The 20,102-nt window shown below is 42.7% G+C and overlaps 1 protein-coding gene across 22 annotated transcripts in view; it reads left to right on the forward strand.

Annotated features, from left to right (window-relative positions):
- Positions 1-11,382: 11,382 nt before the first annotated feature.
- The window catches only part of ZMYND11 (zinc finger MYND-type containing 11), a 101,339-nt gene continuing 92,619 nt past the window's right edge, over positions 11,383-20,102 (forward strand). For 8 of the 22 annotated variants that reach the window (XM_083704910.1, XM_083704896.1, XM_083704888.1 and 5 more), the window contains exon 1: positions 11,420-11,654. The gene's annotated coding sequence lies outside the window, so the exon portion shown is untranslated. Of the gene's footprint in view, positions 11,655-12,255; positions 12,370-12,648; positions 12,691-20,102 lie in introns of those variants that run through there. The other 14 variants (XM_083704897.1, XM_083704891.1, XM_083704886.1 and 11 more) reach the window with 6 other exon arrangements.

Below are 20,102 nucleotides of genomic sequence, written 5' to 3' on the forward strand. Positions count from 1 at the left end.
CTCGATTCAGGGGTGGCTTGTGGGTCGGTCAAACAACCTCCGCAGGCCACTTCTGGTCCATGGGCCTTAGGTTGCTGACTCCTGACTTAAAGCATCCAAACGCCCTGGGCCAGCTGTACAACTAACATGTAGCTCCCAACAAGCCCATGTTCACCACCAATTCAGTCCTGAGAAACATGTTTACACAGACCTTGTTAAAAAAAAAATCTTCCTGAGAGATTAAAACGGAAAAACAGTATCTAATTCCGCAGATGCCTTTCCTTTTAGGCTCTCCTACCACCCACTTAAGCAGAAAAGGAATGCATTATTAATGGTAACACCACATAAATTAAAATAAGACAGTTAACATAAAGTGTTACCACATCTGTAATCTCTAAAATGCCGTGAAATATTTTCCAGTAAACAAAAGCAGGGGGAAGAAGATGACGGCACTTTGCGGAGCTTTCATTGGCGAATGCTGAACATTCTGGAAGAAACCAAATGTACACAGAGTGTGTGTTTGTGAAACAACTGAGTGAATAATGAACTGTACAACCTCCTAGCCAACATTTCGTTATATGGGAATTCTATTTGCAGATTGATACATGGGGAGGAATCTCTTACTGTGGGAATATCACGTTATCAGTTTGAGGGGTCAGTCTGGATCACACACATTGTCCCTTCCAAATCTGTGACCCTGTGTGTGTGGGATTATAATTTATGAGATGAAACATGCTGAACAAGTCAGATTAGTTCTAGGAAATGGCTTCAGGTGGGAAGGGTGCATGCCATTAAATTGCCCCAATAAAATTGGAACATCCCATTTTTTAATTTTTCTTTTGCATGAGAGCATGGCACCCAAAACATATGTTTTGGGGTGCTGCAATCTCACACAGTGCCTCCAAACACACTTTTTTTGGCACTGTGCTCTCATGCAAGAGCATGGTCCTGAGAAAAACTCGTCTTCCGGTGTCACATTGTCGCATGGGTCATGTGACTTGCATGGAAGCATGACCCTGTAAGATGCGCATCCTGGTTTGTCACCACCACATGCTGGTGAGTATGAGGGTGCTGTCGTGCTCCAGTTCTCCTTCTGGGCTTCCCATAGGCATCTAGTTATTCCCAGGAACGAAGAAGATACAGAACGAAATGAGCCGCTGGCCAAGCGCAATGGGGTTCTTCTTATGCTCAGATGGAGAAATTCAGCTGCTATGTCCCCACACGCTTTAGTCTTTTCTTGTAGGAAAAGTACTCCAATACTTGGATCATTTTGGTTGCTATTTACTGCACCTTTCCAGCTATACAGCTTCCTTTTTGAGATGGAGTAACTAAAACAATACACAAATACCAAGATGTGTCGGTGGATTGTGATGGCCACAGTTTTTATTTGCAGTCCCTATCTGTGGCACTGTGGTCTAAACCACAGAGCCTAGGGCTTGCCGATCGGAAGGTTGGCGGTTCGAATCCCCGTGTCAGGGTGAGCTCCCGTTGTTCAGTCCCTGCTCCTTCCAACCTAGCAGTTCGAAAGCACGTCAAAGTGCAAGTAGATAAATAGGTACCGCTCCAGCGGGAAGGTAAATGGTGTTTCCATGTGCTGCTCTGGTTCACCAGAAGCAGCTTAGTCATGCTGGCCACATGACCCGGAAGCTGTACGCCGGCTCCCTCGGCCAGTAAAGCGAGATGAGCGCCGCAACCCCAGAGTCGTCCGCGACTGGACTTAATGGTCAGGGGTCCCTTTACCTATCCTAATAATCTCTGGCATCAAATCTGGCTGTGCAGTCACTGCTGCTGCATGCTGAGTTGATGTTTCACACCGAGCATGGCTCCATATCCCTTTTTTGGTTACTCACTGCCAGTTCAGACAAAGAACATCAGTGTAGGAGGAACAAAGTTATCAAAATTTCCTTTTTGCTCAGCTCCGGAATCTTTACTTACAGTGCCACCTTAAGATTTAAGATGGTAAAACAGCTGCAGTCTGAGGGGAAAATATCGCACACAGTGCCCTCCATGCTTGCTGCTTTCAAATGAAATTAGATCTGATATATAATGCAACTGTTATGGCAGTATTGAGATAACTGCACTGATGCAAAATATTTCAATATGCTGCTGTTATGGCACATAAATCTTGATGTCAATGTATCTGTTCACCTGGAGTCAAACTTAGCAAGCTTTAGGCATCAGGCAAAAATTGTTCTGTTTTCCCCATGCTTTAAACGATTTTCAAGTTTGCCTCTTCAGAAGCTTGCTGTTGCTGGAAAATTGTGTTTTTCATTTAACTATTTTTCATTGCACTTTAAATTTATGCTCTAATAGCCTTTTAAATGTTTTATTGAAAGGCAGGATATTTTAAAAGAAATATACTAATAGATATATTTGTGTAGGTGCTTCTGCTCGGTTAGTGCTGACCCATGGCAGGGCCTTTTCAGTAGTGGCTCCCTGGTTGTGGAATGTCCTTGCTAGTGAGGTGTGCGTGTCTCTATCATTAACTTTCAGGAGGAATTTGAAAACATTCCTGTTTACCCAGCCATTGGGTAGCTGAAGAATACTGTTCCTGGCAACTTCAAAATCACTGGATGGAAGTACCGTATGCTTTTAACCGTAATTGTTTTTAGAATGATTTAATTTGTTTTAGAATGTTTTGCTTTGTTGTTGTTGTTTATTTTTCCATCTGTTTGCTGCCCTGGGCCCCTTAGGGAGGAATGGTGGGATAGCAATTCAAGTAACCTCAACAACAGCAATGTGGGTTGACCATGATGCTTGAAACAATCGCATGGTCATATAAAGTAGAAATGGGGAACCTCAGGCAGGGGACGCTAAGTATGGCCTCTAGATATCTCTGTCCAGACCGTATGATTTTCCCCAGGCCATGCCCCCTCACCAGCCCTGTGTTGCAACCGCAGGTGTTTTGGTTTGGCTGGAACATGCCCTTAAATTGTGATAATCCTTACCTGGATGGAGGATGAAGCGATGGTGTGTGGATGTAGAAACCTCTGACTTTTGCAGGGCTGGAATGTAGCCTATTGTATAAAGGTAAGAACCTCATCTGTTGCTGGTGGGTGTACTTTTGCCTCTGGTTCCACCCATATTTTGCTTCTGGTCTTCCCCATTGCCAGCACTCAGTCTCTGAAAAGTTGTGCATTAGGGAATGCAATCCTCAGGCTGAATTCCCACCCTACCCCGCCTCTCATATAAGGTTGGACCATAAAGGTAAAGGTAAAGGGACCCCTGACCATTAGGTCCAGTCATGACTGACTCTGGGGTTGCGGTGCTCATCTCGCTTTAGTGGCCGAAGGAGGAGGCGTACAGCTTCCGGGTCATGTGGCCAGCATGACTAAGCCACTTCTGGCAAACCAGAGCTGCACACGGAAACGCCGTTTACCTTCCCGCCAGAGTGGTACCTATTTATCTACTTGCACTTTGACGTGCTTTCGAACTGCTAGGTTGGCAGGAGCAGGGACCAAGCAATGGGAACTTACCCTGTTGTGGGGATTCGAACCGCCGACCTTCTGATCAGCAAGTCCTAGGCTCTGTGGTTTAACCCACAGCACCACCCGCGTCCCAAGGTTGGACTGTATATTGATGTAAATGAGAGACCCATTGCTTGCTTGTGCCTACAAATCCATACTTAAGCTCAAGACCACAATCCCTGTACCAAAGAGAAAAGATGAGACTCTGACTCTCACCAGGCAACTTTAAAATGTCTGTTGCGGCTGTTGATTGTCGGTTGTTTTTAAACACAAGATGGTGGTGAAACAGTTAAAAGCATTATCATCTCAGCATGTAAATTATCAGCTCAAACAGAGCTAATATGATAACACATCCTATCTCAACACCTTCTTAATTTGGACTGCAGTGCCTGTGCCAGCATTTTAACAATTCCAGGAAGAGTTATAAAACATATTCACTAGTTCATAACTGTACAGAAATTCATGCAGAAAATGCTATGATGAATAACAGGGCCCACAGGCATGTCAAGCTACACATTGGCCTGGATTTATATTTAGCTTAAATTACCAAGATCCGGGGCTCTGGAGTGGTGGGGCTATTCCAGTTGGAATCAATAAATCTTTCCTAACGTAGGTTCGAAAACATATAAATCATGTGTGCTGCACTCATTCTGAACTGGATCGGGCAACCCGATCTTACTCCATCTTGAAATGAATAAGAGCTTGCAAAATTTGCAGGTGGTTAAAAATGAAAGCAAGCAAAACGAACTACATTGCAACTTCTTCTTTTACCTAACTCTTAATTCTTCCCAAAATAAGTGCTGCTGCTGCTGCTGCCGTTGTTCTTAATTAAATCTGTATATTGCTCTCCATCCAAAGATTGCAGGATGGTTTGCAACGTAAAAATACAAAAACGAGAAAACAAAATACATAATAAAACAAAACCGAAGCCTTCCCCTCTCACAAACACCTTTTAAAATTGTTAATCAGCCAAAGGCCTAGTTGTAGAGAAACGTTTATGCCTGGCACATAAAGTAGCAAAACAAGTGACTGCATAGCATAATACTCCATGGAGAATGGTCCTATCTATTAACCATGACGGCTAAATTGTTCAGAGGCCACAGAATACCAGCTGCAAGCAGTCAGGGGCTTTGGGAGGAACAGCATCTTCATATCTGTAGGAAATGAACAAACATGCCAATTCTTACATTCCTTCTCTTCTTGTCCACTTATTTCCCACTAGAGAGTGCTATGAAAGCCCTTCTTTCCTTCGAGTTGTTAAGATTGTCTGGACAGAGGAACTGATGGCAAATGCCTCAATCATGGGCAGGCAAACTAAGGCCCGGGGGCCTGATCCAGCCCAATCGACTTCTAAATCTGGCTCACGGATGGTCTGGGAATCAGCGTGTTTTTACATGAGTAGAATGTGTACTTTTATTTAAAATGCATCTCTGGGTAATTTCTGGGGCATAGGAATTTGTTCATTTTTTCCCTTCAAAATATAGTCCGGCCCCCCACAAGGTCTGAGGGACATTGGACTGGCCCCCTGCTGAAAAAGTTTGCTGACCCCTGGCCTTAATCATCCTAGCACTTACCAGTTCTTAATAGTACTTTTCATAGGGAGATTGGCTGATTGCTTACAGTAGCGGACCTTCTACATCAGTTCCAAAGTGGACAGTACTGCCCGGGGGGCAGGGGGGATTACCTAGGTGGGCGCCAGGAAGCAAGTGGGAAGCAGGGCAGCACTGGAGGCGTAAACGACTATCAGACTTTGAAAAGCTGGTATCACTGGATCAAGTCCATCAGTGTTGTTGAATTAATTAAACTAAATAGTTTTAACTGGGTTTTGAATATATGTGCCATTATTGTGTCATTATCTTCCTTAGTGGGCCATGAAAAGCACTATCCGAAGGTTCCACTGGGAGTCAGTCCGACAGGGACAAGGCAGGACAAAAGGCAGGAAGCCAGGCAAGGACAGGTGCAGGATCTCAGGCAGGATCTAGCATATAACAACATTGCTCCCGCAACCTGGGGCGGGGTCCGACAGCCTTTTATCTTTGTCAGGGTAGCGGCTGGTCCTGATCCCCCGGCAACTGACCTCCCTGTTTTGCCTGAAGATGAGCACTCCTCCTGCAAGTACTCAGGTCTTGCCTTCTCTCAGACCTTAGTCTCTGCAGCTCAGGAGACGTCGGTGGGTTACTAGACCCAGGGGCCGCCTCAGCCTCCCCTGACCAAACTGGTAGTGGAGCAGCTGTAAGTGATGGCCCAGCTGAAGGCAATGAGGTAATCCCCGCATCTGGAGCCAGGGCAGGCTCAGGCCCCTGACTCGGCCCAGCTGGTGTTTGTTGCAGGGGAACCTGTGCAGACTGGGACTCTTCAGGATCAGGCCCCATACTCGGTTCCAATGATGCTTGAGGCAAAGGATCCGGTGCAGACTGAGTCTCCTCTGGTTCCAAGTCCGAGCCCGAGTCCCAGGCCATCACACTACCTACCTACCTCCTGCCTTTCAATCAAATGATTTCCAAGGAGTCAGATACACTATCCATCCTTTTGTTTCTCTGAACTATGGAAAGGTCATTATGCTCTGCCTCTCAGCTCTGTGGCCCTGGGGCAACAGGCCAGTTCTGGCACATAGCAGGGAATCAAGCTTCCGGTGGTTGCTTGTTCTACAGCCGACGACAGCCCATGAGGAACATTTGCAAACCAAATACGTTGTGGGCACCATACACACAGCACAATCAAGCACACATGGAAACCCATTCTATCAGCTGTAATGAAATGCTTTCAAGCCTAATTTTGGCAGGGTGGAAGTGGTGAGGGCCTGTATGCCTACAGGTGACACACTGGTGACCTCTGTTTTAAAACACTTTGTTTATCTGTTGCATTTATATCCACCTTGTTCTACAAGGAGCGCAAGGTGGTGTAAATCTTTCTCTCCTTGTCATTTAACCCCCCACAACAACCCTGTGAGGTAGGATAGGCTGAGAGGCAGGGACTGACCCAAGGTCACCTATTGGGTTTCATGGCCAGGTGGGGATTTGAACCCTGGTTTCCCAGGTCCTCGTCTAACACTCATCTCGCTTTATTGGCCGAGGGAGCCGGCGTACAGCTTCCGGGTCGTGTGGCCAGCATGACTATGCCACTTCTGGCGAACCAGAGCAGCGCACGGAAACGCCATTTACCTTCCTGCCAGAGCGGTACCTATTTATCTACTTGCACTTTGACGTGCTTTTGAACTGCTAGGTTGGCAGGAGCAGGGACCGAGCAACGGGAGCTCACCCTGTCGCAGGGATTCAAACTGCCGACCTTCCGATCAGCAAGTCCTAGGCTCTGTGGTTTAACCCACAGCGCCACCCGCATCCCTATTATTATGCTTTAGGAAAGATTAAATTTATCTGCAACTTGTTGCACCATGGAAGAGCTCTGCAAATGCCACACTGCTGTTGCTGTTATATTTGTCAATGGCAGCGGTTCCTTGTGATGTGCTGCAAACTGGCTTCAAAGCCTTGTGATGTATTATTGCAACCTGGCTTCAAAGCCGTTCTAGGCTTCAAAAGTGGTTTGTGAAATAGCAGAGAAATAAAACCAAGCTCCTCACCCGGATTCAGCCCTGCACATTTCTGAGGCAGGGTCCAAAGTTGTAAAATAGCAGGAAACGTAGTATCCCATGAACGGATAGATTTGACTATGGGAGGTCTTAATAGAAATGACTGTGCTACTGCATTTGTGTTCAGCTTTGCTCTGAAGGCTCTGAAGTTTCAGGAGATTAATAGTACAAAGTCTGGAATACCTCCAAGTCAACCAACTTCTGACTGGTTTACATCATGCCCTGTTCATGAGCACAGCGTGATCCTGTGGAACGAAGTCAGCCATGAAGTAGGTTAATCAGTAAAGGAGTAGGTCTCCAAACCGGGATTTTATGCTAACCTCACAAAATGGAATTTGGTGCTGTAGCTTCTCTCTGCTGGGTACCTATTTGAAAATAACAGTACGAATCAGGCGTGACTCCCCTTATAATAATAACTGTAAACAACAGTACAATAATAGCGGAAAGAGGTGCTTTTATTCCGAGGGGAAGCGAAGAGACCCTCTGAGCAAATTGCTGAAATAGTGCAAACGGTAACTGCTCAATTTTTTGAAAGTGAGCTGAATGGGGTTTAAATGAACTTTTATGTCTGGCCATTACAGAAACTGTGTATATCAATCAATGCAAAAACTTTAGGAAAATAAGCTATATGGTAAAGGAAACATGAGGGAATGTGGTGCTTCCTGTAGTCTTATGATGTTATAGTTTGTTGAAGAAAATCCCAAGCAGGGCTGGGTAAATGTGTCAGTTTCCTCTCAGTTTCTTGCTTTTCACATCTCCACTTTTCCATGAAGTTGTTACAGAGGCACTGTGGATGGAGCCTTGTGAGAAGGGCAGGCACATGGATAAAATATAGACAGCAGGGCTGGCCCATCCGTCAGGCAAGGTGAGGCAACCGCTTCAGGGGGCAGGACCCATGGGGTAGCAGATCTGGCCTCTAAGGAATGCATCATCTGCTACTACTGCCACTGCTGTGGTGGCAGCGAGAGCTGTGGCATGCTCCTTGGAGGCCGGGTTTTCCATCTTCTTGAGAGCCCCTCCCCACATAGCACCTTGCCTTGTTTGCACTGCAGTACGGAAAGTCCAAACTGTGACATTTTACCCACTTGCACTATGTCAGTTTGTTCTGCAGGACGCTATTTTTAAGAAGTGAAAAATGGGTTGCTTGTTTATTTAGGAAATTTCTGTACAGTGGTACCTCGTTTTACATACGGTTCAGGTTACAGACTCCGCTAACCCAGAAATAGTGCTTCAGTTTAAGAACTTTGCTTCAGGATGAGAACAGAAATTGTGCTCCGGCGGTGTGGCAGCAGCAGGAGGCCCCATTAGCTAAAGTGGTGCTTCAGGTTAAGAACAGCTTCAGGTGAAGAACGGACCTCCGGAACGAATTATTACTTAACCCAAGGTACTACTGTACTTCTCTTCATAGAATCCATCCCAGACTGGTTCGCAAATTAAGCTAAAATTACAATAGTGGCAAAATAATCCTGCAGCAGAGTAAGAAAGAACAAACGCCTTCCCAGTGCCTCATTTTGGGGCCATTCAATTACTGGTAACTGAAATGCATGTGAGAATAAAAACATCTTAACCTGGATGCTAAATGGTTACAAGCTGGGTACCACTGGGGAGGATGTTCCGCAACTGGGGTTTTATTGATGAAAATGTCCTCTCCCTATTTTTCAACCACTTAACCGCAAATGACGGCAGCGTTGTGGAAGATCTCAACACCTGAGAAGATGGTATTGGAGAAAGCTGTCCATAAGGTACCTAGGTCCCGAGCCAGGAAGGATAGTTTAAAAGCAGCACCTTGAAACTGAACTCAGAAGCAAATTGATAACTGGTGTAGATTTCTCAAGACCGTCAATATATGTAAAACGTGCACTATCCCAGGTAATGCCCTGGCTGCGGTATTTTGAAGTACAGTGGTACCTCTGGTTACGTACTTAATTCGTTCTGGAGGTCCGTTCTTAACCTGAAACTGTTCTTAACCTGAGGTACCACTTTAGCTAATGGGGCCTCCTGCTGCCGCCGCTGCGTGATTTCTGTTCTCTTCCTGAAGCAAAGTTCTTAACCCGAGGTACTATTTCTGGGTTAGCGGATTCTGTAACCTGAAGCGTCTGTAACCTGAAGCGTCTGTAACCCGAGGTACCACTGCAATCAAAACTTCTGAAGCACCTTCAAGATTGAACCCAGACAATTTTAGTTATTCTTAAATATATTTAGTGGAAACAAGCCAGCTTCAAAGCACAGTTTATGAAGCTAGCTTGTTTTTGCTAACAGTAGCTAAATTTAACCATAGTTTAGGGCATGGACAACACACCATGAAGAAAATTCTGGTCTCTTCCTGCAGCTGCATTGAAAGATGAGAGGGGAAGGGAGAGCAAGTGAGGTTTGCATGCTAAACACAGCCACCCACATTACAAGCATACATGTATGTTAACTTCCTCAAAGGAAGAAACATCTTAAACTTTGAAACCTTTGTACGTTGGGAATCAATAAACTTGAGATGTATTTTTAAAATGTGGTTACGTTATTACAACATTATTTTCACTAATGAGACGATCCTGATTTTGAATTAGCAATGAAGCTGTCTATGGGATTTTCCCCTGAGATTTGCTGGAATGCAGGACCACTACATAAATTCATATATGACATGCAATAAGTAACACTGAAAGAATAATTGTTACAAGATGTTCGAGAACTGAGTATGGCTCCAAACATCTTTCCTAAGAACTGTATGGGCAAAATTAAACCTATAAATTAAAGACATTAAACACAATTAAATCAACCTCTCTGTGCATCGTTTTAAAAATAGATTATGTCCGGAGTGCCAATTTGACTTTTACGTTCCAAGTTCAAAAAATGCCTCAGTCCAGCAATACTTTTTCTTAAAACTTCCAACAAAAATTGGAAATTGTCAACTGAGCTTGCACCTTGGGAAGATGAACGGTGGGTTGGTACTTACTGTGTCCAGGAAAAAATGGCTAGTTGTACTGCATCCTTGTAAACCGCTTAGAGATTATTACAGCCAAGCAGTAATGTATATAAATTGTGTAAATAAACAAATTTCCTCATTTCCCCCCTAAACCATTTGAATTCTATGGATTCAAAATTGTAATACAGGTGATTCTCAACTTAAATATTTTTTTCCAGGATGCTCACCCCTTTTCTGCCAAGCGTGTAAAGTTGAATGGATGCATAAGTTAAATGTGCATAAGTTGTGAGTTAATTGTACAATAAAATATTATAGATGAGAAATAAAATAAATAAAAGGAAATGAATGCACCCATTAAAATATGATTAAAAATTGTACAATTACAATTGCCAGAACAGGCAGAATAGTGTTCTGTCAACACCCCAAGCATTTTTCAGGTGGTCTATGAGGAAAAATGTTTGGGAACCCAATTCCTATAGTTTTTGTAATTATTATTATTAATTAGATTTCTATACTGCCCTTCATCTGAGAATCATAGGGCAGTTTACAGTTTACACAAAAATACGTAACTTAGTTACAAACAGAAACCTCTGCCCATAAAAGCAATAGTTGTCTGCATTTCTCACACGTATAATTAGAATTTGATTTTTAGACCGGCTGTAATGCGTTTCAATTACTACTAGCCCTTTGTTAACACCATTCACAAGAAAGGCTTGGCATTCATTTTTAGTTAATGTGTGAAAACATCCTCAAGTGAATTGATTGGTAGATAACATTTGCCACCTTACAACCAGGCACCTTGCGGATTATCCCGCCATGTTTGTGGCTCAAAATGCACTGGATTATTAAGGGACTTATTCTGATTAAAGCATAACCATGATCAGATGAATTACATAATGTTAAATCGTCATCGTTAATTAAGTTTACAGACCTAGACAAGAGGCTACTAATGCTTGATGGTTATTTTAGCATTTCTTCACTGTCAGTTGTAGGGATGGGGAAGCAAAACATGCTGAACCCACCAATAAAATAATCCACGTTCATTATATATATATATATATATATATTATAACACACAAACTGGCATTTGATGCCTGCAGAAACCCCTTGATCTCAAATATATTTCTGAAAAGGCTGCATTTATTCATTTTCCCTTCTCCTCTCCCTCCCACCCCCCAAATAACACCTCTTTTAATTTATGATGGAGAAAGAACTCCAAAAAGAAGAGAGTGGACCATGCGCAAAAAATTACGCACGCCGTGGCAACCTTCTAAGTTTGTGAGATGAGAGCACATATGTATGTTATCATGGCTTTTTTTTCCTTTTCAATAGTTGGGAGAAGCAGTGCTCTTGAATTGCTCTCTCTCCCTTTAACCCGGCATAATAAAGCGAGGGGCGGAAAGAAAAAAGAAGCCAACGGCAACTCCACCCGACGCCGCTAGAGTTCTCCTTCTCCCAAAGATCCGCGGCTTCGTTCTTTTAAACCCTGTTTACCCCCAGAAAGCTGGAAGTGTGGACAGACAGGGAGAGAAGAGAGAGAGAAAAATTCAGACACAATAAAACTCCGATGGGGGGAAGAAATATGTAAGAGGAGGAGGAAGGAGGCAGCAGCCTTGGGGGAAGAGAGGATTGAAAAGTTTCGCCGGGGTTAACTTCTCCTCCCCTCTCCTTTTGCAGCCACAGAAAGAGCAGCAGCCCAGAGCACAAGGTGAGAGAGACGCTCTTCGGTCTGGGGAGGAGGAGGAGGAGGAGAGCAAAGGGGGGCGATTGTGGGGGAAGAGAGAGAGAGAAAGAGAGGCACGACTTTGAAATTTACAGCCCTGTGGGAGAGATTAGGATGTGCGCCTTTCTGGGAGAGATTAGGGTGGGTGGCTGGGTTAGGGAGGCGAAGGGGAAGGCGGCGTCTCCGGCGTCTTTTTTCTTTTTAAATATATGATGGAGGATTATAAACATGGCGCCTTAAAAAAAAAAAAGAGAACGAGAGAGAAAGAAACCTCTACAAAATCATGTACACACCCGAGCCCACAAGAGGAAAGGGTTTTGCTTTTATTTATTTCTTTTGTAATGGGGGGAGGTTGAGCCAGCGTAACATGCCCCTTTCTGTATGTATATATGCGTGCAAATGCACAGATGAGATACATGCAGCACATATAAGGTCTCAAATGCGTGTGCGTGGAGATCGCGGCTGCAAATAATAATAATAATCGGTGGCGCCCACTGGTTTGGTATTTTTCGTCTGAATCGTGTTTGTTTTTTTGTTTGTCGTGCAAAACAAGAATACGGGGCGGGAATGCATTGGTCGCCGATTTTATCATCCATAACAATTCTCTCTAACCCCCACCCCAACACACCCTGTTGGGGTCTTAACGATTTTATGGGGGTTTTCTAGCCGGTATTAAAAGTTGCATCTGCTGTACCTGCGGGTAAGGTGGGGAAGGGGCTTCGCGGGGCAGAGGCGGAGAGTCTGGGAGAGGAAAAAAGGTGTGCGCGCGTGTGAGACAAGCGGGGAGCGGCGTCGGCGAGGGTGGTGGGAATTACTTTCCGGTTGCGGCCTGCCCAGAACCGTGGAGCCGGGGCCTCGAGTGGCTGGGCAGGCCGGGCAAGGCGCAACCCTCCCCGGCCGCAACCTTTCTCCCCTTCCCCTCCCCTGCGCGGTTGGGCCTCCCAGACGGAAGACGCCTGTTTGCTTCCCTGCGCGTCCCTCCCTCCTCTCCCATCTCGTCTGGCTGTGGCTGCTTTTGGAGGCAGGTTTGGAGCGAGTAATGGTAGGGGTGGGGTGGGGTGGGAAGAAGAAGGGGAAGCTTTCCCCATAGGGAAAGTCAAGGTGGGAGGAGACGGGGCTGCTTGAAAGCCCTCCTGCCCCACAACACCGGGGGAAGGGGGGAGGCGCCTACCCACGCCCACTTCCCCCTCCCCCAAAAAGAAAGGTGAGGGGAGACGGTGGGCTGGGTCTCTCTGCTTGGCCCTCCTTGGTGAGGAAGAATAGGGCAGGTTTTACCCTTCAAACAAGGAAAAGGGTGGGAAGGTTATGCTCATTGTTGTTAGGGGTGGACAAGGCTTAAGAATAGCCGGCCCCCTCCCCCAAAAAAGACCTTCTCCCCGTGGGGTAAGGCAGTGCATGAGGGTTATTTTGGGTGAAACTGACTCTCCCCATTATAGGAAAGGTTGATGCAGGAATGCCCTGCATTGTCAGGCCTACAGGATGTGGGTGTTTGCCAAAAAGAGAGGGAGATAAATGCACAGGTTATTACTTGATTTCCCTCCCCAAAAGGTTTTTTTTTATTATTAAAAACAACACAATAACATAAAGGTTAATGGCAGTGCTATTTTTCTAGAAAACAAGGTGCTGGAACTTGCCATGAACACCTCCCTTGTTCTCTAGAATGGCAGTGTTGCCAGAACTGAGTTCTGGCGAGCTCTGGCTGGGAAAAAAAAGCCCTGGTTAATGGGTACATATTTGGGAGAACATAATGTTCATAAGTTATGACTTTATGACTTCTTAAGGCTACTGGTGGCCTCGCTGCAAGGGGTGTGAAGGAGTGTTTGAAGCTCAAATGGGGATTTCCCTCACCCTTTCAATCAAGTTTTGATGGATTCTGAACTGAGTTGTCTAACTGGTTGCTTCATGTTAACATGGTGTACATCCCTTTTAGTGGATGGATTGTTTCTGGTCTACTGGAGTTCTTCACTGCTTTTTATTCCGAATTAATGTAGTGTAGGTCTTCTTTCTTCAAGGCTGCTGGTTTGTGTAACTTGTTGGCTGGGGTTTGTCCCTGTTGCACAAAACGTAAGCATGAAAAGGCTTCCCCGATGTGTTGTAAGGATAAGGTTGTGCCATCAACACAGGAAGGGGGAATTTTAGACTGTGGGGCGAAATGTGGCCTCTCTGTCAGGCCCTCAGGACTATCCCTAGGCCATACCTCTCTACAACCTTGCTCTGCCTGCCTAGAACGTGTCCTTGAACTTTACCAATGCTTGCCCAGTTGGAGGATACTGTACAAGGCAACATTGAATGGTCAGTATTTTGCATGTGGCCCTCCAGAAGGTTACCTAGAAGGGAATGTGGACTTTGAGTTGAAAAAGGATCCCCACCCCATTCTAACAGTTGAGTAGTTATGCTGGCATGCTGTTGTATCATGTTATGCTCTCTCAGTGCTCCTCTAAAGTGAATAATGGCCTAATGCGTCTAAATGTTTAATGAGATGGTAAATATATTTATTACTTTTTTATTCCATCTTTGCTTTGTGTAGCCAATGGCGGCATACATGGAGTTTCCAGGTAGTTGATCAAATCTGGGCCTGTTTAGTTTCAACAGCCCTGCTTCAAAATATGCCTTCAAGAGCTCTGGTGTCTTTTCTCTGTGGGTTTGTGAAGCCATCACACATTTCCCTCCAGAGATATTCTTTTCTCTAGCCCTGTCCTACAACTAATTATGTGTCCTCTGATGAGGCATTTCCTACTATAACATCTCCTTCATAGTGTAGCTTGAGTAGAAAGGTAAACAAAACCCAAAAACCATACTGAAATGAATCTGTTACATGTTTTAATCCCAAATCCTATATTCCACCAATGAAATGCCACATTGTAAAAAAGCTACTCTGTGTAACCCCCCCCAAAAAACATAATGAATCATAATAAAACAAAACATTGAGGAAATTGGTCCTGCTGCATCTTTAAGCATTGAAAACATATTTTTAAAAAGATTTCAATACATTAAATATAGATCCCACCCACCCATTTTAGTTGTATTTCCAAAATAATGAATCATGCATATTCTGCTGCCACAGCAGTATAAGAATCTGGATCAGGAGATTGCTTCTCTTCCATGAAAACCTAATTATTTTTGTTTCGCCCGTTGCTCAAATTCCAGCATTTAAATTCCCATAATATTTATTATTTTAAACTGTTCCATAAACAAGTAATGAATAGGGTGGAATTTGCAGCACAGAAATACAGCAGGTTATGTTGTATTATCATATCAAAATATGATATATGAAATATGAAGCACTCCACAGCTGTGGAGTTTCATTATATTCTGTGGTGTCTTTATATGCTGGGGTCCCATGAAGCAGGAACATAAAGAACATATATGTGACACCCCTTACTTTAGGATGCATCTCATATTGCAGGGCATCTAACAGCATTGAGAGAATTTAGCAATTTCAGCCAGATCCTGACTTCATGACTCCACCACCAGCAGGATTACATATTTGTATTTTGTGTACTTAATCCGGTATAATTACCGTATTTTTCCATGTATAAGACTAGGGTTGTTGTTTTTTTAACCAAAAAAATAGGTTTAAAATTGGGGCTCATCTTATGCACGGGTGGTGCTGAGGGGTGTTTTCTTAATTTGGAGTCCCCTAAAATAGGGGGCATCTTATACATGGGGGAATCTTATACCTGGAAAAATACGGTTATTCACCACACTTCCTTCCATTTACTAATACAGAAAATGTAGATAGTCCATAACCCTTATTCGAAAGATGTACATATTTTTAAGGAGTATCTTATTGCCAACTTTTATGCTGTTTGTATTAGTGGTAATCAGCCCTGCCTCCAAATTGTGCTCTATGAAGAGTTAGTTGTTGTTTATACCCAGCTTGGGGATATCCTAATATTTTGTAATTCCTAATTTCTATGGAGAACTCAAATTTTATTCAGGTGGGGGATTTTAGGGATTTCCTTTTATATTGCCATTTCAAATGACGTACATATAAACAATGATAACCAGGCACTACAGGCCTTGATCTTTCTGTCTGGTTGCACAATACTCTTCAGAAACAGATTACTTTCTGTTTCTTTATGAGGAATGTCACATAAATGGCAGAAGATACGACAGCTGTGGTTTTAGAGTTTGGTCTGTTTCTAAAATAACTTGGACAGCACAAGCCCTGGTAGAACACTGAGCTGCAAATTTTATATTACACTTTTCCATGTGCAAAATCCTTTACTATCCTTAACCTCATTTAATATCACAATAATCCTGGGCCCTAGGTTAGGCTGAGAGATGACAGAGAGGACCACCTATTGACTTTGGTGGTTGGAGCAGGAATTTTGAGTGGGATTCAGTTTTTTAACAGCGCCCCATGGCAACTCGCAACAACCTGCTTTTAGATAACTTTTTTTACAACGTGGCATAATGCAAGTGTTCTATAGAACATTTTAAAAAAACAACCTCTGAGTGGTAGACTTACGTAATCAGGAACAAAGTGTTGCATCACTGTCTGTTTTATTGTGTTTTAATATACTATGAGCTGCCTTGAGGACTTTGTTTGGTAGGAGGGGCATAAATAGTCCTAAATAAACAAATAAAATGAAGGAGAGACAAGTTTATTCTGAAGGAGAGTCAACGTCATTTTTCAGAACGCAACAGAAATTTGGGAAGGCAGGAGCATTAGAATAGAAAACTTGGAAGTCCGTATTGTTCTGCCTGGGAAATAGGAGAGATACCACTAAGACAATTGGAGAGGTGGAAGTTCCCTCAGCCCAGATGTTGTTTACGCAGAAGGTTCCAGGTTAAATTTCTGGCATTTCCATTTAAAAACGACCTTGGATACCTGCTCCTGTGTCTAGGAATGCAACCCTTATTTCTATATTGTCTAACAGAGAGTAACATCTATGAGCAGTTACATCTTTGTAAAGATTTTGTTAGAAGTCTCCTTGTTCACCCGTCAGCCTTTCTCAAAGGTAAAGTGGGGCTATATATATGCTGGGCTTGGGTTATAAGCATTTTGAATTCTTAGTTCCAAATGTTAGGCGTTCCTTTATTCAGCCGTAACATATATAATAGCTGTGTCAGTGTGCTAGGTGTGGGGTTATTTGGGGGCAGCTTTACAGCAGAAGATTAAATCAGAACTCTCAAAAGAACTCTGAGTACAAGCCAATTTTATATTAGTGTAAGGAATGCACTAGAATAGATTAAACCAGATTAATGTTCGCAAATGGATGATAACCGAAAGTATGGAAATGAGTAAATGTTGGAGCGGAATGAAATTGGGCCAGGCTATGTGTAAATGGTTATATGCAAGGTGCTTATGGAGAAATCAGTAATGCAGTATTTCATTGTATTTTTCTGGCGCAGTTTTGTGAGCAAAACAAAGCAGCACGCCCTTTCCGGCACTAGGGCCTTGGGAATGCTTTCTTGTTTAAGAACAACAGAATTGCTTGATTATGGGTCTTCCATAAATCAGTTGTTTTGCAGAAGTAGAAACGGCACTCGCTTAAGAAACACTAATTGATTAAATGGCATTAAATATAGAAACTGCCAGTATATCAGATATTGATGTGTTATGGTATAGGGCAGTTTTACTTTGCATTTTGACCTTCTAGGTTAATCATCCCGCAGGTCAGATAGCAAGGCAGAAGAAAGGGAGATCTTTTCACTTTTAAGAAATCTTCTTTTAATTTTAAGCATTGTTCGATTTGCTTTTCAGAAAAATTGAGACGAGTAGGTCTGAGGGTAACAAAAGTCAACTAGTAGTTAGTTCATTTTTCATTAATCACAAAAGCCTGGGCTTCTCTCATCAGCCATTTGGAGCATATACTGGTGTTTTAAGAGAATGCAATAAATAAATAAATCTGTCTCTTTTATATGAGTTTAACATACAGTCAGAATTGTTGGTTTCATAGGCTTCCATTTTATGCATGTATTGAGAGCTAAATAAATATTTGTTAATTTGCCTAGAAATGCCTATGGGGGACCTTACGGTTTGCAAAGTGAGAACGTTGCAGAATATTTCACACTTTAGGACATTCTGTTTCCTGTTGATCTGTTATTTTATTATAATTTTGGTTGGTCTAGGAATAAACACTTATCTTTTATCCTTATGTGTTGGATTTCTTAAGGTTTATTTGTAAGTAATTATTCAGTGTGTCTTTATTATATTGGAAGCTAATTGCCTACTGCCATGGTGGCTTGTTACAAAATATGTAGCATTCCTCCAATTAATGGCTATTTTATTTTTTATTTTATTTTAAAAAAACCCAAACCCATCAACAAGTGGTTTAAACTTACCACAAATTAAACATGAACACTATAGAACAACCATGACACTTGATTGGAAATAATCATAGTTGTTTGTGCCACAAATGGAATTTTTACCGTGGCTTAATGCTCCATAAACCCTTATCCATTGTTCATGTTGGTGCCTTCACATTTCTATAATTTTATGAATGCTTGGAACGGCTGCTAGTTTCATTCTTTAATAATTAGCAGAGTTGCATATTATTATTATTAATTTTATTTAGTGATACAGGTTCCATGCTGAAGCTAAGCAAGTGTAAGTCAGTGCACGGATGGGAGACTGCAGAGAAACTTTGTGTACACCACCTTGAGTTCTTTAGAAGTCAGTGGGATAGAAATGAAATAAGTAAAATAAACGGTGGAATTCTGCAAACTGGTTATGTGTGTAAAAGTACATGAGAAGGAAGCCAGAACTCTGAGAGTAAACACTTCCCTCAAAAAAAGAGCCACTGAGCTCCTGGAAGCTGGGAAGGTGACATGTATGCTGATGTCATGGTATAATAGCACTTGTATGTACTTAATGTATTTCTGCAAGGTTCTGGATAAGTAGATACTTTTCTAAGGATGTAAGCTTTCTGTTCTATAGATCACATAGAATTGTGTTGTAAAATCTACATTAAATATACCTAGTTTTTGGAGGAGGAAAACGAGAAAAAAATATTCTGAATCTCAGAAGCCAGAACAGCAAGAAGGATCACTGCGCAGTGAAAGCAGCAATCCCTCTTGCTGTTCTGGCTTCTGGGATAGCTGCACAGCCTGCATTCGCTCCATAAGACGCACACACATTTCCCCTTACTTTTTAGGAGAGAAAAAGTGAGTCTTATAGAGCAAAAAATACGGTATATCTCTATATCTTGCTGGGGGAAAGTCTGTGTCATTACATTCTGCTCCCTCAAATTCAGAAAATGTATTAAAACTGTCACTGAATAAACACCCCTCCAAACAAAAACCCTTAATATGCACTCTTCTCACGTGTCTCTTATTCTTTCTTCATTTATCCATGCAAGTATTACCTCCCAGCTCAGCCTTGCTCTTGCCTATTTAGGATGTGCATAATTTCACGTGAAATTAAGAAGAACAAATTCCTCTGAGATTGTAAAAATCCATTTTCTTTTCCAAGTACAATGTGCAATAATACCACTGCTATCTATCCATCTATCCATCTATCCATCTATCTATCTATCTATCTATCTATCTATCTATCTATGGTGCTACACAAGTTATTTGACAAATAGTCCTGGGAAATTGTTCAGCTCAGGGATACTACCCATAAGCGACAATATGGGGCTAAATGCACAGTTGCTTAATGATGGTACTAAGTAGGGAACTATATTGAGGTCAGTTCATTCCCTCTTTTCCAGGACATGGTTAATATTTATTTATTACATTTATACATCACTTTATTCCATCTTGGAACTCGTAGGGCTCCTATAGCCAGACCAAGGCTTGCAGAGCTTCTGCTCCTTTGATGCCTCATCTGCTTTCAGACCATTCCTTGGAACTAAGGATGAGCAAGGAATATCACTCCTCTAACTTCCTACTGCAGTGTTCCAGTGACAGATATATTGGTGGTGGGAATTTTGAGTTTCACGTCAGCTACCATCTTGATGAGAGGTGCTGGATTGCAACAAGTTCCGTGAACTCCAATTCTGTTCCCAAATTTATCTTCCCCATAGGTTTGAGAACTTTGGTTTGTTTTGTGTCTCCAAGCCTTCTTTATTTGAATGTGTGTGTCCCTGACTCTTGAAAAAATCGTTGCTTGCTGTACTATACCTTTTTTTCCTTCCATTCAGAGGAGAAAGGAAAGAGACAGGGAGTTGTGTGTTTTCTCACTCACTTATTTATTTATTAGATTTATACTGTATACCGCCTTTTGTCTGAAGATCTCAGAGTGGTTCACTAGATAAAAATACAGGATAAAAGCACAAAATAGATAGTTAAAAACAAAACATTGACCATCGGTTCAGAGAAAAAAACCCATAGTTAGTGTTAGCTACAGGTAAGCATCATGTGTTCGATGACAATGAATGCAACAGCATGCCCAAATGTATGTATAAAGTTGTCCAATAGGCAAGTCTATTGGCCCCAAGCACCTTAGAAGCAGAATGAGACAGAAGCAACTGCAAGGCC

Source organism: Podarcis gaigeae (genome assembly GCF_964106915.1).
Source record: "Podarcis gaigeae genome assembly, chromosome: 12".
Classification (NCBI taxonomy): domain Eukaryota; kingdom Metazoa; phylum Chordata; class Lepidosauria; order Squamata; family Lacertidae; genus Podarcis; species Podarcis gaigeae.